The 22,917-nt window shown below is 36.4% G+C and overlaps 1 pseudogene; it reads left to right on the forward strand.

The window, feature by feature from the left end:
* The first annotated feature begins 14,338 nt into the window (after positions 1-14,338).
* LOC115985560 lies at positions 14,339-22,035 on the forward strand (annotated as a pseudogene).
* The last annotated feature ends 882 nt before the right edge of the window (positions 22,036-22,917 follow it).

The following is a 22,917-nucleotide window of genomic DNA, read 5'->3' on the forward strand; positions in this document are numbered from 1 at the left end:
ACCACGGAATCAAAGTTGACCCTGATTAGATTAGAGCCATTAATGACCTACAACCTCTTCAGAATCCCAAAGAGTTCCATAAGTTGACAGGAATGACCGCCGCTTTGAATTGATTCATTTCTCAGTCAGCGAACAAGTGTAGACCCTTTTTCCAATTGTTACATAAGTGGAAGGGATTTGAGTGGACAGAGGAGTGTTCCTCAGCCTTCTAGGAGTTAAAGGAATATCTTTCCCAGCCACCTATTATGTCCAAGCCCGAATGGGAGGAGGTTTTATTCGCTTACATCGTTGTAGCCTCACATGCGGTGAGTCTATTATTGGTGTGGGATGATGATGGGGTGTAGAGACTAGTTTATTATGTGAGCAAATCATTACATGAGGCGGAGATTTTCTATTTACCATTAGAGAGGGCCATCTTGGCAGTAGTGCATGCTACATGGAAGCTTCCACATTATTTCTAGGCTCACATTATTGTGGTTCTAACCCAACTCCCTCTCCAATCACTGCTTTGGAAAGTTGATTACATAGGGAGGGTTGCAAAATAGGCAACGATTCTAGAAGTCTTCTATATTAAATACATGCCTTGTATCTCTATAAAGGGCTAGGTCCTTACCGATTTAGTGGCTACGTTTGTTGAGCCTTCATTTGAAGAAAACAGTGAAAGGCCGAGCATGGATGGAAAATTAGTTGGGATGATCTCCTTGCAAGAACCTCTATCTCGGAAGGTGTATGTTGACGGTGTAACAAACCAAAGGGGATCAGGAGTGGGGCTAGTTGTAGCATTTCCAGAAAGGATCATCATTGAGAAATCCTTATGACTGGGCTTCTCAGCCACGAACAATGAGGTTGAGTACGAGGCTTTGTTGGTGGGAATAGCTATGGTTCAGAAAATGGGAGGAAAAACAATGGAGATGTTTTCAGATTCGAGGTTGGTTGTAGGCCAAGTAAAGGGAGAATTGGAAGCTAGAGATGTGAGAATGCAAGAGTACCTGAACTAGGCTAGGCTCTTGAAATTAGGATTTGACTCTTTTTCCTTACACCAAATACCTAGAAGTAGAAATATGCATGCTAATTCCCTTGCCACTCTTGCAACCTCTTCAGCGCAGAGTCTACCTCGAGTCATCCTAGTCGAGGATCTATGCAGCCCTATCGAGATGAAGAGGGGGAAGGTCTATATTCATTAACTTAGGGTGGGACCTAGTTGGATGGATCCTATTGTCCTATTCCTTAAGGATGACATCTTGCCCGAGGAGAAAAGGGAGGCTGACAAGTTGCGAAGAAAGGCTCCCTGATTTTGGCTGTCCAAGGACCAAAAGTTGTATAAGCGCTTCTTTTCTGGGCCATATTTGCTATGCATCCATTTTGAAGCAGTGAAGCCACTCCTAGAAGAGTTGCACGAAGGGATTTTTGGAAGCCATACAGGAGGCAGATCCTTGTCTCACCAGGCCCTTACTCGAGGATATTGGTGGTCCAATATGAAAAAGAAGCACAAGAATACGTGAAGAAGTGTGACCAATGTCAGAGATTCGCTCCTAACATTTATTAGCCAGGAGGTGTTCTTAATCCTCTATCTAGTCCCTAGCTTTTCGCTCAGTGGGGCATGGACATTGTGGGGCCCTTCTCCAAAGCAGTAGGAAATAGGAGATGGCTTTTGGTTGGAACTGATTACTTTACCAAGTGGGTTGAAGCTGAGCCACATTACTTTACCAAGTGGGTTGAAGCTGAGCCACTAGCAAACATTAGGGACGTGGATGCTAAAAGGTTTGTGTGGAAGAACATTGTCACTCGGTTTGGGATTCCTTATACCTTTATCTCAGACAACAAACTTCAGTTTGATAGCAAAGCTTTCAGAAGGTACTATTGTAAATTGGGTATCATGAATAGGTATTCCACTCAAACTTATCCCCAGGGGAATGGGCAAGCCATAGTGAATAGACTCAAGAAGAGGTTGGATGATGCAAAGGGCAAATGGGTGGATGAGCTTCCACATGTCTTCTGGACATATCGGACTACCCCTCATAGGTCGACGAGGGAGACACCCTTTCCAATGACTTATAGGGCCGAGGCTGTGATTCCTTTAGAGACTGGATTCCTAACGCTAAGGACTAGCTTGTTCACTCCAGAAAACAATGACCACCTATTAGAAAGGAGCCTAGATCTAGTCGAGGAGTAGAGAGAAAATGTCATGGTTCAATTAGCATACTATCACCAGAAGCTTAAACAGGGGTATGATTCAAATGTAAAGTTATGAGCATTGGCCCCTCGGGACTTGGTATTGAGAAAGGTTATAGGTACTGCACAAAACCTAGCATGGGGTAAGTTAGGGCCAAATTGGGAAGGGCCATACTGTATCACCTCGGTAGTAGGCATGGGTGCATACTTCCTAGAAGATCTAGACGAAAAAGTTGTACTGCGACCTTGGAATGTAAACAACCTACGAATGTACTATTATTAATGAAAGACAACTCTGTCATGTTTTCAGTTATGGCATTATGGGTCCGTTTGGATTGAACTTATTGTTACTGAAACTGAAAACTGAAAACTGAAAACACTATAGCAAAATAATTTTTAAATGTGTGAAAAGTACCGTGGGACCCATTTTTAATATTTTTAATGCGTGAACAGTGTTGCTACAGTATATGAACAGTACTACTACAGTGCATGAACAGTAATTTTTTTGTCTCTACACAGTAAATTTACTGTTCATGCGCTGTAAAAGAAAAAAAAAAAAAAAAAAAAAAAAAAAAAAAAAAAAAAAGGAAACGTGAAATGAAAACGTGAACGTTGGTTTCAGCTGAAACCAAACGCTCACTATGTGTTGCATTAATTACTTGTGTGGATATTAAGCAAAACCTTGGTCATGTCTGGTTCCTCAAACCACATACTTTGGGTAAATTAAAATTTTTGATTACTTGTGTGGATATTAAATAGAATCTTTGTCATGCTTGGCTCCTCGGATCACATGCCTTGGGTAAATTAATACTTCCCATTATTTCTCTAAGTATTAAACAGAACTTTGGTTATGCCTGGCTCCTCAGACCATATGCCTTGGGTAAACTAATACTTCCCATTATTTCTCTAAATATTAAACAGAACCTTAGTTATGAATGGCTTCTCGGATCACATGCCTTGGGTAAATTAATACTTCCCATTATTTCTCTAAGTATTAAACAGAACCTTAGTCATGCCTTGCTCCTCGGACCACATGCCTTGGTTAAACTAACACTTCCTATTATTTCTCTAAGTATTAAATAGAACCTTGATTATGACTGGCTCCTCAGACCACATGCCTTGGGTAAATTAATACTTCTCATTATTTCTCTAAGTATTAAACAGAACCTTGGTCATACCTAGCTCCTCAGACCACATGCCTTGGGTAAACTAATACTTCCCATTATTTCTCTAAGTATTATACAGAACCTTGGTTATGACTAGCTCCTCGGACCACATGCCTTAGGTAAATTAATACTTCCCATTATTTTTCTAAGTGTTAAACAGAACCTTGGTTATGACTGGCTCCTTGAACCACATGCCTTGGGTAAATTAATACTTCCCATTATTTCTCTAAGTATTAAATAGAACCTTGGTTATAACTGGCTCTTCGGACCACATGTTTTGGGTAAATTAACACTTATAATTATACAAGCCTACTTTGGAATGGGGTGTTAGGTGAAATTCAAAGAATGGTGGCCTTCTGGGATAGACATGAACTTCACTATCATTTAAGGTTAAGAAGAAAATCCAGAAGTGCACTTCATCCTTTCAGCTATTTACCTAAGGTACACAAAGTCTATTTTTTACGTTAAGTTACTAGGTGCCAAGTGCCACGGAGCAGGTAAAGTTATCCAACTACACTACTAACTACATAAAATGTAATAGTTGGACTATTAATTGCATGAGTAACTGTTAACTTTAGGGGTTAGAATATATCCTAATAAAGTTGATAGCCACTTTTCTCACTATTTACAAGGGAGTAATTCATTTGAATTAGCAACAATTCATTGTATTCGCTTTTGCTAAGGTATGGGTGTTCACCCTTAGAAGCATCATCAATCTAAAGTCTCAACAGGAGGGTAAAACAATAACTACAGCCAACTAGAGACAGATATTGCAAGAAAAACAAAGTCCCACAAAAGCAAAAGTCTATGTCTTTTCATTGATTAAGAAAATAGATACATCTTAAACATGGAAAATTCCATAACAAAGGAAAATTACATACAAAAATAAATAAATAACAATAAGTAAAAGGAAAAATCCTAAACTATACCTTGGCTGGAGGAGGATCATCTTTGTTGCCCAGCTGGGAGACAAGAGGATTGATGGCCTTGGGATCAACTTCCTTGGATTTGGGATCAGCCTCCTTTGCCTTGGGAGTAGCATCCTTAGCCTTAGGAGTGGCATCCTTGAGCTTAAGGGTAGCCTTTGGACCCTTGGCCTCTGGAAGGGGCTTGACCTCTTTGCCATTGCCTTTATCCCTTAGTCGAGAACCACCTTGGCCAGCCCACTTACCCTTAGCCCCCTCAACCCCCTGGCCTTGGTCACCAACCTTGCTAGGCCCTCTAGGGACCTCAACAGGAGGAAGAGAGGCCTAGGTGGTGGAGGGGCAGCAGGAAAAGGGAGTGTGGCTGGAACTTCACGGATGTTTGTAGGGTAGTAAATGTTCTCAGCCTTCTTCCACTCAGAAGCAATAGGGATTCCTGCTAGGTTAAGCGCCTCTGCCCACACTTCCTAGTAGTAGTCCCTGTGGACCTCCGTTAGCTCCTTTGCCAAATGAACCTCGATCTCCTGCACCCCAAGATCATAAGATTCCTGTTCCAAAGCCTTCGCCACTTCCTTAGCCATCTGAGCAGCCTCCTTGGCCTTTCAAAGCTCTGCCTTCAAGTTTGTGACCTACTGCTTGGCTGTGGCTAGCTCTATTTCAACATAGTAAAGCTTCTTGCATTGCTCCTCAGCCTGGTCTTGGGCGTTCTTGAGGCCGGCCTCAACGCTCCTTCTCTCCCTCTCCTCTACTATCAGCTTTGTAGATAGCTCCTGGTTCTTCTACTTTGCTAGACCCGGGGCCTTACTGGTCTCGACGTAAAGGTTAGCCTCGACCTTAACTTCGTTGCAAGTGTCTTTCACCCACTCCTCAGCCATGAATATCTTCTGGATAGCTTACGAAAAAACAACAAGGGAATTCTATGTTTAAAAAAAAGGGGGGAGGGGGAGGGGGGAAAGGACAACCTAGCATGACAAAAAGCTTACCAAGGCCAAGTCCCTCTTTAGGGAAAGAAAAAGGTCCTGCTGCCTTATGGTCTACAATGCAGCCATATCTTTGGGTAGTAGTAGGGACTACTCCAGGGCCTTAGCCAGGTAGTGGGTGTGCGATTTTTGGAACTCCCTGATGGAGGAGTTCTGTGGAATGATCGCCCCCTCCAACTCTAGCCAGGGATCCCACACTAGGCATGGAGGGCGTACCTCAGTCGCACTACAATCTTCCTTGCTTTGGACTAAGGAGGCCTTCCCTTAGCCCTTGGCTGTCTTTTGTTGCTTGGGCTCCTTTTAAGGGACCAGCTCCCTCTTCTTGGCCACCTCCTTCTCTTTTTTTTTTTCTTCTTTAGATTGGCAACAGCGAATGGATTGACTGTAGGAGGAGAAGAGAGAGGGGGGGGGGGAGAATAGAAGGAGGTTGTGACCTTGAGGTTTCCTTGGACACCAGCCCTTTAGCCCTGTTTGCAAGGAGCTCCTGCAAGCCTTTCTTCCTGTTCAGAGCCATCTCCTCTTCTTCTTGTCTATGCGCACAACGATGAAATCGGAGGTGTGAACACCTAAAAATCTATTAGGCTTGTCTTCTAAGCCCAAAACTTGAATCACGAGCTCTCCTTGTTCCTTTCCCTTTTCCTCGAGATGGAATTGGTCTATTTCTGCCTCGAGTGATAGGTGCGAAGAGACTGTCTCTTTTCTTAGAACCGCCGCTTCAAGGGAAAAGTGATGAACGGGTAGTTTAATTGGCACGGTGTCTTCTCGAGCTAGAAATCCAGGCTCTGAGACATCTATTTGAGTAAGCTGAGGATCACCAGCTCTGATCATGTGGCCCACGTCCTGAAACTTGTCGGATAAGGGCTGGAAGTCAAGGATGAGATGGACGGATCCTAGCTATTTGTTATTGCTTACAAACACCTCGGACCTCAACACCTTGTTGAGATCGTGGACGTTGACGAGGTTAAGGTTGGGTGCTATGTGCTTTTAATCTACAAAAATAGCCGAGAAGCAAAACCGTGGTCAGAACAATGAAGCCCTCCATCAGAAAGAAACGAAATACTAAAGGAAAGGAGAGAACGGAAAAACTAAGGAATTAGTGCCCATATTAAAGGACCTAAACCTAGGGTACCCCACCTGGCTCTCCCTCCTAGGTTAGGCAATAAAGACCGTCATACCATTCACCAGAGGTGATCAAGTAGTCATCCTTCATACCCTTGTTAGACTTAGGAAGACACGAGACGAGCCTAATCACTGAAGACCTAAACTTAAGGTAGTAGCTTGAGTTTGCCAGCAGATGGCACTCGTACATCCAAACGACGTCGTGCTAGGTAAGGTTCAACCCCATTTGCTTGTTGAGAGCATCTACACTACCCAGAATCCTAAATAGGTTGGGTGCGCATTGGTGGGGGCACAACCTATTGGCGATTAAATAGTCTCTAGTCACACTACCCATTGGAAGTATCAATCCCCCTTCTATGAAGGCGATAATGGGAATGACAACCTCCCCTTTATTCTTGTGGGTGAGCCACTCACTCGGAGAGTAGTATTGCAAGGAAACGCCCTGGGGAATGTTGAATAAGGCTCTAAACCCCTCCATAACAGCAGGGGAATCAACAAGGTGGGCGAGCCTACCCATTAGACCAGACTAGAAAAAAGTGAAGGAGATATTTGTGAAGAAGAAGTAAAAAGTAGAAGGCCAAAAAGATTGACCGAGGAGAAAATAGCCTAAGAACAAAGAAACTTACAAAAATAAGGACAATGGTCACTTCAGAAGCTTCTTGAAAGCTTGAAGATTTGGGAAGTCTTGAGAGTTTGGAGATTTAGGAAGTCTTGAGAGTTCGAAGATTGGTAAAGTGAGGGGAATGAATCCCCCAGGTGCCTTATATAGAAGGCGAAATTGGGTGGGAGCTATCCCGCCCAAAATTTGAGGAGAAATGCTAGCCATATGTTCTCCATCTCATCGTAGGATGTGGGGAACAAAGCACTGCTTGCTGCATTTAATGAGACATTACGGACTCCGAAGCACCAGAACAGTTGTGGGGCACGCAAAGTGACACTTTCACGTGGGAAAATTATTAGGTGCTCCCGGAGTAGCATAAATGCGTACTCCCTCCTTTCTCATAAATGGTGGGTCCCACCATGAATTTAATTCATGGGACCCATCATTCATGTGAGAGGAGGGAGTACGCATTTATGATACTCTGGGAGTACACAATAATTTCCCTTTCACGTGTGGAAGTCAAATAAATGTGTGGAATTAATTATCCAAGGTCAAAACCCCACTTTTCTCCTCGGATAAAAGAAAAAAAGCCGGAGTCTTGAGGGGCTATTATGGAGTACAAGAATTTAAATAAGGTATTTGCTCCATGTGTCACACCCATGGCAGAGGGGGCCATTATCATGCCGAGGAGGTCACATGCTCGGACAGTAAGGCCACGTTAGTGGCACGTTACTAGAGGAGATCATACTATAGAGAAAGAGCTCCAAGGAGGGACATGATTGAAGGGATAGTGGTTGCCACCACATTTAATGCATCCCACCAAACCTCCTGGTTGCATTTATGTGAAGAAGACCCCTGAACAGTGCTGCCTTGGTTACCCTAACTCACAAAAGGTTTGGGAAAGTGTCTAATGGGACAAGCACTCAAGTAGTGGCCTAGACGATCAACAAATAGAGGGCCAAGATCATCTAAAGGGGGCTATATAATGTAAGAGATCCTCCAAGGAGAGGGGATTGGAAAATCTGTAGGGAACACACTGTAGCAACAAGAACTAAAATTGTATCCAAGTCCAAAAGAACTATATTCAAGAATCATTCTCCTCAGACTTCGCCAAGGAAGGATTACCTTGCTTAGAACTTGTCTTTCTTTGCTTTCTTAATATCTTTAACCTACTCTGCATGTTGCCTGATACATTGAAACCTAGCTTTTAAGCCCACTCTCTACAAATTTATTGTGTTGGGTTCTTTGGGCTTGAATCCTTCTACCCTTTAAGCTCAAGAACCAAAACGCTGCCCTTACATATATATATATGTTAGTGTCATTTGATGTGAAAAGAGCCACTAGTCTGTTAGACCTAGAAAATATTTAAATGGAAAACTCAGAAGTTGTAAGTTGTAATTGTTCAACAAAAAAAAAAAAAAAAAAAAAAAAGGATTTCTTAGGGTATTTTACCAAATAAATTTCCTTAAATCTTAACTATTCTTTAATGATTTAATAATCTAAATTTTGCCATGTCAGCATTCCAATAACATTAGTTTTAATTGTTTTGTTTGCAACATTATTTTATTATTTTAAGAGTATTATTAGTAGAATGTTGACATGATAGAATCTAGACTCTTAAATTATAAAAGAATGGTTAGGATTTAAAGAAATTTATTGGTAAAGTACCCTAGGAAATATAGAGGATTTGAATCCCAAAAAAAAAAAAAAAAATGTTTTAGTTTAATTACCGAAAAGATCGGCTGAAACAAGACTGCCATAAAAATATGGGAAAAAAAAAGAAAAAATAAAAGAAGATGTTAATGACAAAATGATCTAGCACCATAGGACAATAACTAAGAGAATTGATCTTTTATATATATATATATATATATATATATATATATATCAGGCCAGCCAACTCCCACAAATTATTCAAGATGCTATTAAAGGATTTAACAGTTCTTTTGTTTCCATTAGATGCTGGAGTACGTTGCCAAAATGGGAAAGAGATAACTGGATGAATGTCCAGCCCTCAAAGCATCTCATTCTCATTAAATGTCACACTCACCAAGGGCCATGGTTTGAAGGAAATTCTCGATTGTCCTTTGATGATCCTTTTGCTCTTGCAGAATGTTGGAGAAATTATTTTAATAACCAAATTATTAATGTTGCTCAAAATTTATGGAAAAATTATCACTTCATGGGAAGTACAGACAGGATTTCTATCTTTGGTCCCAGACCATATTCTGATGGCGTTGCTCATTTACGAATTGCTGATCATTGGTTCCAAGAAGTTTTCTCATCCCAAGGAAAACTCCAATGTTTGAGCCAATTTTATATTGTGGATTCTTTAATCAATATGCTATTAACCATGAGCATGGATGTGATTCTCCACAAAGCCCTTTTGATCCTTTTGATGGTTATCCATCAGATGTTTCTTCCACTAATTAATGAGTTCATTCCTACTATTTCTACTGTTTGAGTCTGCTGCTACTTATTTGACTGGCTTGCACAAAAGCCAAAATACTTCAATGGCTTTGAAGAATATGTTGCTGAAAAATCAGAACTACTTCAAGATACTCCGGATTTAGTAGAAGATTTTGATTCTCTTATTTTTCTGGCCTGCACAATTTTGATTCTCTTATTTGTCTGTCCTGCACAATGGCCAAAAAACTTCAATGTTTACTACTGCTAAAAGCTTGTTTCCCACCAATATGATGCTTTTGAAGATTCCTAATAATTACTCTCAATTGGCACAAGATGACAAGGTTACTTTCTTTTGGTCTCTTGTGATTGGTCCTTTTGACCTAAAAGGTGGTCTAGAATCTAAGGACACCTATTATTTGGCCTAGGTCCTCAAATTTTCAGACATTCCAGCTCTACGGAGGATTCCCCAACATTTGAAAACAAAAAAGAAAATTTACTATTTAGTCACTATTCACCTGTCACTATTCATTTGTCACTATTCATCTGTTACTGTTCATGACACTGTTCACTCCGAATTTTTCCTATTTAAGGGGGGTTGTCCCTTATGTTTAGAACAAGTTTTACATCAAGTTTTAGTTCAGGATTTTCTTCCCTTAGAACTCCTTCTCTTAGGAAGCCTTCTTAGATAGAAAATTCCTTATTTCTACTACTACTACCACCTTGTTCACTACAAACTTTGTAACTCTACAAACCTTGTAACTAGGATTAGTTCAAGCTTTGTAACTGTCAACCTGTTCTGAGATCTTGTATTAACTACTACTACTACTGTAAGTGTTTTGTACTACTTTCAATAAAAAAGTATTTTCAGTTTTATGTTCATTATACTACTTGTTGTTACCGCCACCTTGGACGGGTTACCGCTATACCGGATGGTTCTAAATTGTTTTTATTGACTTTGAACTATTGCTTTCATTTACTTTGAATTATTTTGATATATACTGCTTGGTTGGTTCTACCACCTTATTATTGTTCTAACATATTACTTTACATTATACTGTGCTTATCATTGTTCTAACTTTACTTCCACTATATTATTTTGATATATACTGCTTGGCTAGTTGTACCGCCTTATTATTGTTCTAACATATTACTTTACATTATACTGTGTTTATTATTGTTCTAACTTTACTACTTTACATTACTTTCACTATATCATTACTGTGCTTTCGCCATCATCTGTGCGTCTTTCCCCCTTTATGGTATTAGAGCAACTCTTTTCTGGCCGGTGATAGTGTGGTTATGTCTTTGTTTCTTGTTCTTGTCTACCCAAAACTTTGATATTTCGTTGTTGTGTTCCCTTTTTACTGTCGTTGGCGCTACCCTAGTCGTAAAGTGAATTCCTAGAACCTAACTGTAAGGCCCGTTTGAGCCAAGAGAGGGCGTGTAGGGCATGAGAGGTATAAGGTTGGTTAGGGTATGTGTTATGAAATGCAACGGTTGTGAGAAAAACATGATAATTGAGTGTTGAACCTAGGATAATATGGATAGGTTGTGGAGATCCAACTCCTTTATTAGCTCCAGGACTAGTTGTCCTCTTGATATTGTAAATGAAGAAGATCACACTATTGATGATAATGAGTTGATCCCTGATTTTCATAATTGGAATATTCCTAAAGTTGATACTGACACTGTTTATAAAACTAGTTTTGTTGAAAGTACTTTTTATTCTGCTTACAAAGCCAGAACTGTTGAACAAATTTTCTCTATTTCAAAAGTTCATGAAAAATGTTGTTTGTTCACTAAATGAAATATTAATGAATTCCTTGCTGCTAAAAAATTCAGTTATTTGCATATTGGTATGGTTCAAGTTGCTATTAAACCACTTACCCGAAAGGGTATTAATGCTTCTGTTCTTATGTGTTTAAGAGATGCTAGATTTAAGATTTTTAAAGATAGCATTCTTGGTATGATTACTGTTTCTGTGCATGATAGTCCTGTTTATTTTAACTGTTATCCTGATCTTACTCTTGCTTTAGATGATCCTAATATTGTTAAAGCTTTGACATTGAATATTGCTTCATCTGGTTATCACATGGAAGAAGGCAGTAAGCCTTTTGCTTTGATCTATCGCATTTATTATAGACTGATGGGTACACAAATGAACCCATGTGCTAAAATTCCTAGAGAACCTTTTGGTAAAACCATGTTAATTCAATGTTCAACCCCTGATGCTAAAATTCAAGTTCCAAAAATGATTCAATGGCAAGATGTTAAACTTCCTAATGATTGGTTGCTGGAACAAGAATCCCCTCCTACTAAACCTGTTTTTGATGAACTTGATCTCACCCATATTCAACAATATCTTGATGGTACTGTTAAAATAAGTTTTCAAAACAATCCACCTTTGAGGATCAACAAAGGAAGACATTCCTTTGCTGGATCGGAAAGTATTTCAAAAAGAGATCAAGAGATCAATGATTTTTTGAAAAAGAATTTGGAAAAACCCTCTGTTGATTTTTTGAAAATGAATTTGGAAAAACCCTCTAATTTAAAGCTAAAAGGAGTTTCCAGTGGTAATTCACAAGTTAGCACTCCTTTTTATTCCACTAAAACTGAATCTTCCTCTCCTTATGGCAATGTTACTGTTGATGATGAAGAAGACTCTGTATCTGTTACTCCATCAGACTTTGATTCTCCCCCTATTGAAAATCCTCCTGTTTACCAAAATCAATTAAGAGTTTTGACTATTTTAAATGATGATTTTGAGATTGATTGGGATTCTTTGTACAATGAGTTTATGCTTTCAAAAAACATACCTAAAAGAAAATATTTCCAAAATAATTTTGCTCAGTCTGAAAAAGACTATGTTAAGAGAAAATGGTTGGAAAAGATGAATCAATTGAAAAGACATATTTTGTTTTTTGATTTTCTTGAAAACCATAATGTTTCAAAAGATGAAGTTTCAATACAACATTTAAATGTGATAAAAAAAAAATCAAATTTTGTTAAAATAGATAAAACCATTATTAGGTCTAGTCATCCTCTTCTTGAACCAATTTTGATAACTACTAAGAAGGATGAAGTGACAAAAGAGGAAGTGAAGGCCTCTCCTTTCAAAATTGCTGATGATCAAACTCCCATTGTTAGTCTTATTGAACAAAACAATTTTAATAATCAATCTTTGCATATTATTGGTCAACAACTTGACTGTATTGAAGAAAAAATTGTTGAAAAACCTGTTTCTGAAAAATCTGTTTCTGTTAAAACTGAGAAACCTTTGATTGATTTACCCAGTCAAAGAGAAAAAGTTATGTTTAAAACTTCTTAGTCCAAGACTCTTGAAATTGTTGAAAAAATGCTTTCTGATTTAAAAGTTAAAACTAAGGGCACTTCTACAAGTACTCTGGCTGCTCGAACCATTACGAGTACTCCTACTGCTCGAACTACTTCTAAAAAAGAAATTGTTTTTGAAGAAAATACAGATTCTGATATTGTTTCTTCTGTTTCTGCAAAAAGAATCTTTGATGATGATTTACCAGAAATTAAAAGATTTGTTGGAAACTCCAAACCCATGTCTTTTACTAAAAATTGGTATTCAAAACCCACTCCTCCTGATATGCAGTTCGAAGAGAGATCTTTTCAAACACAGTTTTCTGTCTTTGCTGATAAGCTTTATGAATGGAATATTGTTGGTTTGTCTGAGCAAGAAATCATTAATAAAATGAATCATATGTCTATGGTTGGTATTGCTTATCAAAATAACCATGATCTTGATCAACCTAAAATTGTTAATTTTGCTTGTTACTGGTTTTTCTGGTACTCTTCGTGGATGGTGGGATTCATACATCACTGAAGAATCCAAAAAGTCTATTAAACATGCTATTAAAAAGAATGATGAAGGTTTGCCTATTTTTGATGAAAGTATTGGTCGTGGTATTCCTGATGGTGTTAATACCTTGATCTATACTATTCTCAAACATTTTGTTGGTACTCCATCCAATATTTCATCTCGTATTTTTGACTATTTAAATAATTTGAGTTGTCCTACTATGTTTGATTACAGATGGTATCAAGATGTTTTTACTTCCAGAGTGATGCTCCGGAAAGATTGTCATAAAAACTTGGTATCAATATGTGTAATGATGAAAAATTGTTAAAACACCAATTAAAGAATAAAAAAAAAGCTAAATATGAAATAGGTAATTTCTGTGAACAATATGGTTTGCCTCCTATTGCTCCTTCCAGGAAAAAAAGTAAAAAGCATGATAAAAGCCATAAAAAATATAAAAAATACAGAAATAACTTTGTTAAACCTAATGATTTCTACGCTAAGAAGAAAAATGTTTCTAAAAAATATGTTAAACAAAGATCAAGAAAAGGTAAATGCTTTAACTGTGGTAAACCTGGACACTTCAGTAAAGATTGTAAGGAAAAACCTGGTAAGTTAAAAAACAAATTTAACATGTTAAATATTGATGATAAAGAGCAAGAAGAATTATTCAAAATCCTTGAATCAAACAACTTGTCTAATTCTTTGGAAGATGATTTTTCTTCTTCAACTGATTCTTGCTATCAATCTACTGATGATTCTTCTGATTCTCCTAATATTAAAATTAGTTGTAGAGATTCTTGTTGCAATGTTGTTAAAACTGTTAATGCTCTCACCAAGAGTGAGGAAGATGAAAAATTAATAATTCAACTAATAAATCAAATTCAAAATCCTGAATTACAAAAAGAATATTTGGATAAGTTTAAGAAAAATTTGATGAAAGAAGAAACTGGTAAAAAACTAAAATCAACTATAAGTTTTGAAGAAACTTTGGAAAGATTTAATAAAAAGAAATCCAAAGAATTAACTGTTAATGATCTCCAACATGAAATTAATATTGTTAAACAAGAGATAAATGAATTAAAACATGAATTTAAAAGCATGAAAAGTGATAAAAAAATCCCAAACAAGAATTGATAATGTTAAAAATTGATAAAAATGGTAATAAATATGGCAATGAACAAGATAAACACAACGATGGAGCTGAATCCAGTCAACAGGCTTTTCTTTCTGATAAAGGTATTGCTGATGCTTTCACTGATCCTCAACTTGCTCTTGTTACTAAAATACTTCCTCCAAAATGGTTTACAAAAGTTAAAATAGTTGTTTCTCCTGATTATCATTTCACTGTTATTGCTATGATTGATTTTGGTGCAGATATGAACTGTATCTAAGAAGGATTGATTCCTTCAAAATATTTTGAAAAATCAACTGAAAGATTGGTTTCTACTAATGGTTCCCAAATGAAGATCAAATATGAATTGAATAATGCTCATGTTTGTCATGATAATGTCCGTTTCAAGATTCCTTCTGTTCTTGTCAAAAACATGACTGATAAAGTAATTCTTGGTCTGCCATTTATAAATACTTTATATCCTTTCCTCGTTGAACTTGATAGAATTACTACTTATCCTTTCGGGCAGAAAGTAAAATTCAAATTTGCTTCAAATTTTGAAATTGACATTGATAACCTGTCCTATAAGAAAGACTCCCCCATGAATGAACTTATTCAAGAACTAGTGATGAGTTCTTGCCAAAATTTCACTGATGATTATAAAGGTAATATTCATAATACCAAAATGTTAAGTACTATCAACTATTCTAATATTATCAATGTTTCTTCGCAGGAATTGGAGAATGTCTCGTGGATAAATACCACTAATAAGTGGAATAATACTAATACATATACCACAAATAAGTGGATTATTATAGCTTCCTCAGTAGAGAGGAAGAACAAGGGAAAAGCACCAGCACAGGGCTATTCTCAAGACAATAGGCTCCCAGTGGGACAACCTTTTAAAATGCTTGAAGGCGCATCTTCTAGGGTAAAACCTAGTGGATCAACATCCCTTCAAGGAGATGTCCCGGTAGAGGTGACATACTCCAGTGGTGATATGGTAATTGCTTTACAAGAAGTTTTGTCTTGAAATTTATAATTCCACAATGGAATCTATTCAGAATTACCAGATTCTATTAAATTCATTCTTGATAACCTTCAATTTGCTTTTACTAGAAATCACTATAATGCTTTCCAAAAAACCCTCAGAGCCCTTGAAATCCACCTTGTTAACCTTACTGCTCAAAATGAAGCCCTTACTACCCAAAATGAGGATTATATTAGCCACCATGATCTTACTCCAGAAAACAATTTTGTTTCAGAAAATAACCTTGTTGCAGAAAATGGGGCTCTTCGAAGCCGCCTTAAAGCCTACATTAGTCAACTCTTTGGCAAAGAGGAAATTCATTCAATGGATAATAAGACTATAATGGGCACTGATTATGCTAGATTGAGTCTTAAGACCCAATCTCTGTTAAGAAGTACTGTTGCCAACTTGCCGACGGATATACAATTATGTATTCTGAGAAGCAAGGCTACGTTTAGGTCTGTTGACCTATGGTTCAAATATTTCAAAAAACTTGTTACTGGCACTATTCCTGATCCTGATGAATTAGACGAAGGTGATAATGTCTTTATTCAGCTTGATTGGGAAGAACACTTTGGGATTACTCTCAGAGTGTATGAAAAGAAACACCCATTTCCTGGCCTCTTGATAAATTATGATGATGGTTCATATGTTGCTGATGATTCAGATGATAATGATGATAGGGACCCTAACTGCCTTTCCCAAATGTTTGAATATGGCTTTATTAGGTTCATAAAATTAACAAGCCATTATCAGGCTAGCCAATTCCCACAAATTATTCAGGATGCTATTAAAGGATTTAACAGTCCTTTTGTTTCCATCAGATGCTAGAGTACGTTTCCAAAATGGGAAAAAGATAACTGGATGAATGTCCAGCCCTCAAAGCATCTCATTCTCATTAATCGTCACACTCACCAAGGGTCATGGTTTGAAGGAAATTCTCGATTGTCCTTTGATGATCCTTTTGCTCTTGCAGAATGTTGGAGAAATTATTTTAATAACCAAATTATTAATGTTACTCAGAATTTATGGAAAAATTATCACTTCATGGGAAGTACAGACAGGATTTCTATCTTTGGTCCCAGACCATATTCTGATGCCATTGCTCATTTACGAATTGCTGATCATTGTAATCCAAGAAGTTTTCTCATCCCAGGGAAAACTCTAATGTTTGAGTCAATTTTATACTGTGGATTCTATAGTCAATATGCTATTAACCATGAGCATGGATGTGATTCTCCACAAAGCCCTTTTGATCCTTTTGATGGTTATCCATCTGATGCTCCTTCCACTGATTAATGAGTTCATTCCTGCTTTTTCTACTGTTTGAGTCTACTGCTACTTATTTGACTGCCTTGCACAAAAGCCAAAATACTTCAATGGCTTTAAAGAATATGTTGCTGAAAAATCAGAACTACTTCAAGATACTCCGGATTTAGCGGAAGATTTTGATTCTCTTATTTGTCTGGCCTGCACAATTTTGATTCTCTTATTTGTTTGGCCAGTACAATGGCCAAAAAACTTCAATGTTTACTACTGCTAAAAGCTTGTTTCCCACCAATATGATGCTTTTGAAGATTCCTAATAATTACTCTCAATTGGCACAAGATGACAAGGTTTCTTTCTTTTGGTCTCTTGTGATTGGTCCTTTTGGCCTAAAAGGTGGTCTAGAGTCTAAGTACACCTATTATTTGGCCTAGGTCCTCAAATTTTCAGACATTCCAACTCTACAGAGGATTCCCCAACATTTGAAGACAAAAAAGAAAATTTACTATTCAGTCACTATTCATCTGTCACTATTCATCCGTTACTGTTCATGACACTGTTCACTCCTAATTTTTCCTATTTAAGGGGGGTTGTCCCTTATGTTTAGAACAAGTTTTACATCAAGTTTTAGTTTAGGATTTTCTTCCCTTAGAACTCCTTCTCTTAGGAAACCTTCTTAGAGAGAAAATTCCTAGTTTATACTACTACTAGTACCTTGTTCACTACAAACTTTGTAACTCTACAAACCTTGTAACTAGGATTAGTTCAAGCTTTGTAACTGTCAACTTGTATTGAGATCTTGTATTAACTACTACTTGTAAGTGTTTTGTACTACTTTCAATAAACAAGTATTTTCAGTTTTATGTTCATTATACTACTTGTTACTACCGCCACCTTGGACTAATTACTGCCATACCAGACGGTTGTAAATTGCTTTCATTTACTTTTAACTATTGCTTTCATTTACTTTGAATTATTTTGATATATACTGTTTGGCTGGTTCTACCGCCTTATTATTGTTCTAACATATTACTTTACATTATATTGTGCTTATCATTGTTCTAACTTTACTTCCACTATATTATTTTGAGATATACTGCTTGGCTGGTTCTACCACCTTATTATTGTTCCAACATATTGCTTTACATTATACTGTGCTTATTATTGTTCTAACTTTACTACTTTACATTACTTTCACTATATCATTACTGTGCTTCCGCCATCATCTGTGCGTCCTTCCCCCTTTATGATATATATATATATATATGTATGTATGTATATAATTCTACAAGCAAGTTAAAAGTGTACATATATGTGTACACGCACATATACACTCATAACTTGCTTATAGAATTTTTACGATCAAGCATGAACTTCAATTTTCAAACCTCAACAGCAAGAGCATGCCTTGTTGATAATTAAGAATGACATCTTACAAGGGACTTGAATTTGGAACTATTGCACCTATTACACTACGTAATTACCCTTTAATATAAGAGATATAAAGTGGTTTAAAAGGTTGTGGATTTTTTTTTTTTTGTACTTGTAACCTTTATTTCTTGCTAGTCGATTTTTTAGGAATGGTGACCTGAAATTCATTTGGTGGGGTTTTACCTTTGAAGATTTTCTATTGTGATCAAATTGCTGTGTCAAACTTATTTTCTATTGCACTCTATTTAGTTTGGTGATTTGATTATGCTTTAATCTGATTTAAATGTAATTTGATCTAATTAATCAACTTAAACAATTGGCTAATTAACTGGGGTAAATCTATAACCTAATAATATAGCACAACATACACCTAACAACAAACTATCAAAAACACAAAAACAACAACAACAACAACAACAACAACAACCAAAAAAAAAAAAAAAAAATGTTACCATGATATTGCGGAAGAGTAAGCTTCATCGTAGTAGTCATAAAAAGCATCAAAAAGACTATTGAACAAATAATTTCCACAATAGTCATAATCCTCTTCCCATTTTTCTAACAATTTTATTAGGCCATAATTTTTATTCTCTAGTTATGCTTCTGTGCTTTTCTTTTTGTATTTGAACTTCTTCCACCAAAAATGTAGGAAACATTTAAAAGAGATATAAAAGGTCTTTTGCCTCAACCTCTTGTAATTTTTATTTCATGAGGCAGAAAGGATGATTGAGGTCACTGGTTTTAGTGGTGGCATTAGGTGTGCAGGTCTCAACCTCTTGTAATTCGTCTAAAAATATTAGAGAATAGTGTTGGGTTAAAATATTGACCTTACTTAATTAACCAATTACTCAAGATGATAAACTAGATCAAATTACATGCAAATGAAATAAGGGCACAAACAAATCACCAATCTTAGAGTGTAGTGGAAATTAAATTTGACATAGTGATTTGTTTTCGAACAAAGAAAACTTTTGCAGGCAAAAACCCCACCGATTAAATTTTAAGTCACCACTCCCCAATAATCCACTAATCAAGAAACAAGCAGTTACAAGTATAATGAATCTTACCTTCTAACTTATCCCAAAATACCAACCTATAGTTGAATCTACTGACCTATACCAGTATTAGCTTCAATACCGAATTAGACTTGTTTTTGTAGAGACTTCTCTTTTACACGGATTCTCGTATGTGACCAATTCATTATGAATCCTAGTTCGTGACTAATTCCATAGCAGGCCTTTTGATTGTTGTAGTTGATTTGCAGTAGCTTTACATAGAACTCCAATGAAATCTTTAATTGTTGGTACCAAAAATTTTGCTTGGTACAAAACTCAAAGGTGCATAGGAGTCGTAACAAGGTCTCTTTCTTTTGTTCTCTGAACTCACTAGTTCAAAAAGTGGAGACTAGGGTTACAATATGAAAAACTTTATAAAGCATTAGGAAATGCTTTAGGGATTTTTGTCCCTACTACCTTATTAATGGGCTCTTTAATAGGCTCTCCTATTAGGTTACAAAAACTCACAAAAATAGCCTCTTAGAATAAAATGTTGCAGGCTATATTTTGAAATCCTGTAGCTAGATAGATTGAGAGACATTGAGTTTCATTAAATCTCGATAGAGCGACATGTATTGAGGAGGTATCGGGACCTATAGATTCAGCTTTTCTTAAGTAGTTTATTGAGAATTCTTCATGTCTTCAATAATACCATTTATAAAAGTACTTCATGATGTTCTTGAAATCACTTAGAACTACACAAAAAATTATTTAAAATAACTACAAACTTTCTCTTAAATAGTTACTAGTAGATGGGTGACCAAAAGGACACACGAACCAAATCCTTCTCTTAAGTTGATAGAATTACTTAACATAGTACTTTCATTTTACAAGTTTCATTAAATTTTTCAATAAAAACATATGCTGGGAGGTAATAAGGCTCGTATTCCCCCATTATATGACAAACCCAGCCTCTTGTCAATGTTGTCATACACCTAAGTGTTGAAGTGGGCCCGTGTGTGTCGCCTGAATTGCCACAAGCACAAGTCAATTACCAAATATTAGGAGTCCAAGGCAGCCGACCTAACATATATCCCTATATATATGTTATTAGTTACGGCTATAGAGTGATTCCTAATAACCTAGCAAGTGCAACCGTGTGAGACAATTCCTAAAATCCTAGCAGCAGTCGCATAAGAAGAAGAATAGTGTTTTCTTGTCTTGTGGGTGAGAGAGAGTTAGGTGTATTAGGATTTGGGTTTCTAGAGAGTGCTACTGTGCATTATTGTATCTTCCTATTTTTAATAGTGAAATTTCTCTGTCGTTGCTATGGAGGTAGGCAGTTTGCTGAACCACGTAAATTCTTGTGTTCTTTATGTGTGCTTGTTATTTAATTTTCGCTTGTTTACTGTTATTGATTTGAGTCCTGGGGTGCTATCCACACAACACTAAGAAATTTAAAGAAACTTGTAAGATGATAGTACTCAGTGAAGTAATTATATTTATATCCCGAGTAGAAAAATGTGACAAAAGCAGGGGCTATATATAGAAGAAAGTTTGACAAAAAGACTGTATCTGAGTGATAAAAAAAAGGTTTTAATAGGTGTGATATTTGTTAGTTATAAGCCTTAAGCCACATATTAAGTAAACCATAACAATTTAACAACTCTAGTTGAAAACCACACTAACTAATAAATGATTATAAACTCAATATTCTTATTGAAATGACATATATTAGTTTGGAAATGTTTTTACAATTTTCTGTTTTAAAAAATAGCTTTGTAAAAAATATATTTTACACTTATTCAGATGTTTGTATAGCATAAATTTACATTATTTATGACATTGTGCTTCTATTTTCTTAACTTGAGCAGGTTTTGTTGCAAGCCTTGGAGGGTTATCTCTACTTGTAGCATATGGTGGTTATACAAAGTGATAAAGAGAAGAAGTGAAATCCAGCTCAAGAAAAAGTTCTTCAAGAGAAATGGTGGCTTATTATTACAACAACAATTATCTTCAAGCAAACACAATGTTCAGAATACAAAATTGTTCAATTCGAAGGAGTTGGATATAGCAACTGACCAGTTCAATGAAAGTAGAATACTTGGCAAAGGAGGGCAGGGTACAGTCTACAAAGGAATGTTAACTGATGGAAGAATTGTTGCAATTAAAAAGTGCAACAAGTGGATGAGGGGAATCTTGAACAATTCATCAATGAAATCATCATTCTTTCTCAAATCAACCATAGAAATGTAGTTAAGCTACTTAAATGTTGTTTAGAGACAAAAGTTCCTTTGTTAGTTTATGAATTCATCCCAAATGGAACACTTTCCCAGTATCTCTATGAAGAAATCAAAGAGTTTCCATTAACATGGGATATGCGCTTAAGGATTGCCATAGAAGTTGCCGGAGCTCTTTCTTACCTACACTTAGTAGCTTCATTACCTATTTACCATCGAGATATAAAATCTACAAACATACTCCTTGATGATAAGTACAGAGCAAAAGTAGTAGATTTTGGAACTTCAAGAACAGTGGCCATTGACCAAACTCATCTAACGACATTAGTATATGGAACTTTTGGATATTTAGATCCAGAATATTTCCAAACAAGTCAATTTACAGAAAAAAAGTGATGTTTATAGTTTTGGTGTAGTTCTTGTTGAACTCTTAACAGGAGAAAAACCAGTTTCTTTAGTGAGAACACAAGAACGTAGGAGCCTTGCAACATATTTCATCCTTTCAATGGAAGAGGGCTTTCTAATTCTATTTGATATTCTCAATGCTAGAGTAAAGAATGAAGGTGATATACAAGAGATAATGGTTGTTCCTAACCTTGCAAAAAGATGCCTAGAATTGAATGGGAAGAGACGTCCTTCAATGAGGGAGGTCACAAAAGAGTTAGAGGGAGTTCAAAAAACTTTTAATGGTCAAGAAAATTGTGAAACAATTTGATACTTTTTGAGTGGAAGAAACAAATTAATCCTTGTGATGATGTTTCTACATCAACACAATCAATTTTACTAAGTGCAACTGCTACATTTGACGCCCTACCACTTTTATCTTTGACATCAGCGTGATTAATAAAATTGTTTTATTTAGGTAATAATTTGCTTTCAATTTCATATTTTGAACTTCTTTAAGGTCATATTAATGTACTACACTTAGACCCTATATTATTGAAAACATGGCATACTTCTTTGCCGCCTATAATATAAACATTTGAATCTATTTTAATGGTTTACAGATACCTTATATATATTTTTTTAATTTAAAATTCATGACTGCACATGCTCTTAAGTCTTAACCTTAGTTAGTACGGTAATAATATTAATTTATGATTGGTTTTAAACTTAGAATCTCGCAATCACGGAATATATATACTTTTTGGCGGTTGCTAATTTCTCTACTGGAAATTTCAATCCATGTTCCAAGTCAATTGGATCCACTTATCTTAATATCAAGCTAAATATTATCCAGTCTATTTTTTTTGTTAATTTACTGTAGTGTTTTATTGGGTATCGCGGGCTTAACATGATATAGTTTCGTAGCAATTCATATGAAGCCAAGTCTCTCACACAACATTTTACAAGGTAGTTCACTCAATGACCTCGACCCAATTTTTCAATCCCTTATTTAAGTGAGGATCCAAGGAAAACAAATTGAGTTTCTTGAGAATTTCCATTCATGGCATGTATGATGTATCATGACAATGTGGCACGTGCATGTGCCTAAGGTGAAAGTTACATACACATGTGACCTAAAATGTGTATTTAGAGAGCATTTCTAGCAGTATTTCTAAATTTTTACACTAAATGGAGAGTAAACAATGACTTTTACCTATTGTTTATTTACTTTTTCAAATACACATTCTAACAGACT

Source organism: Quercus lobata, chromosome 4, assembly GCF_001633185.2.
Source record: "Quercus lobata isolate SW786 chromosome 4, ValleyOak3.0 Primary Assembly, whole genome shotgun sequence".
In the NCBI taxonomy this organism is placed as follows: Eukaryota; Viridiplantae; Streptophyta; class Magnoliopsida; order Fagales; family Fagaceae; genus Quercus; species Quercus lobata.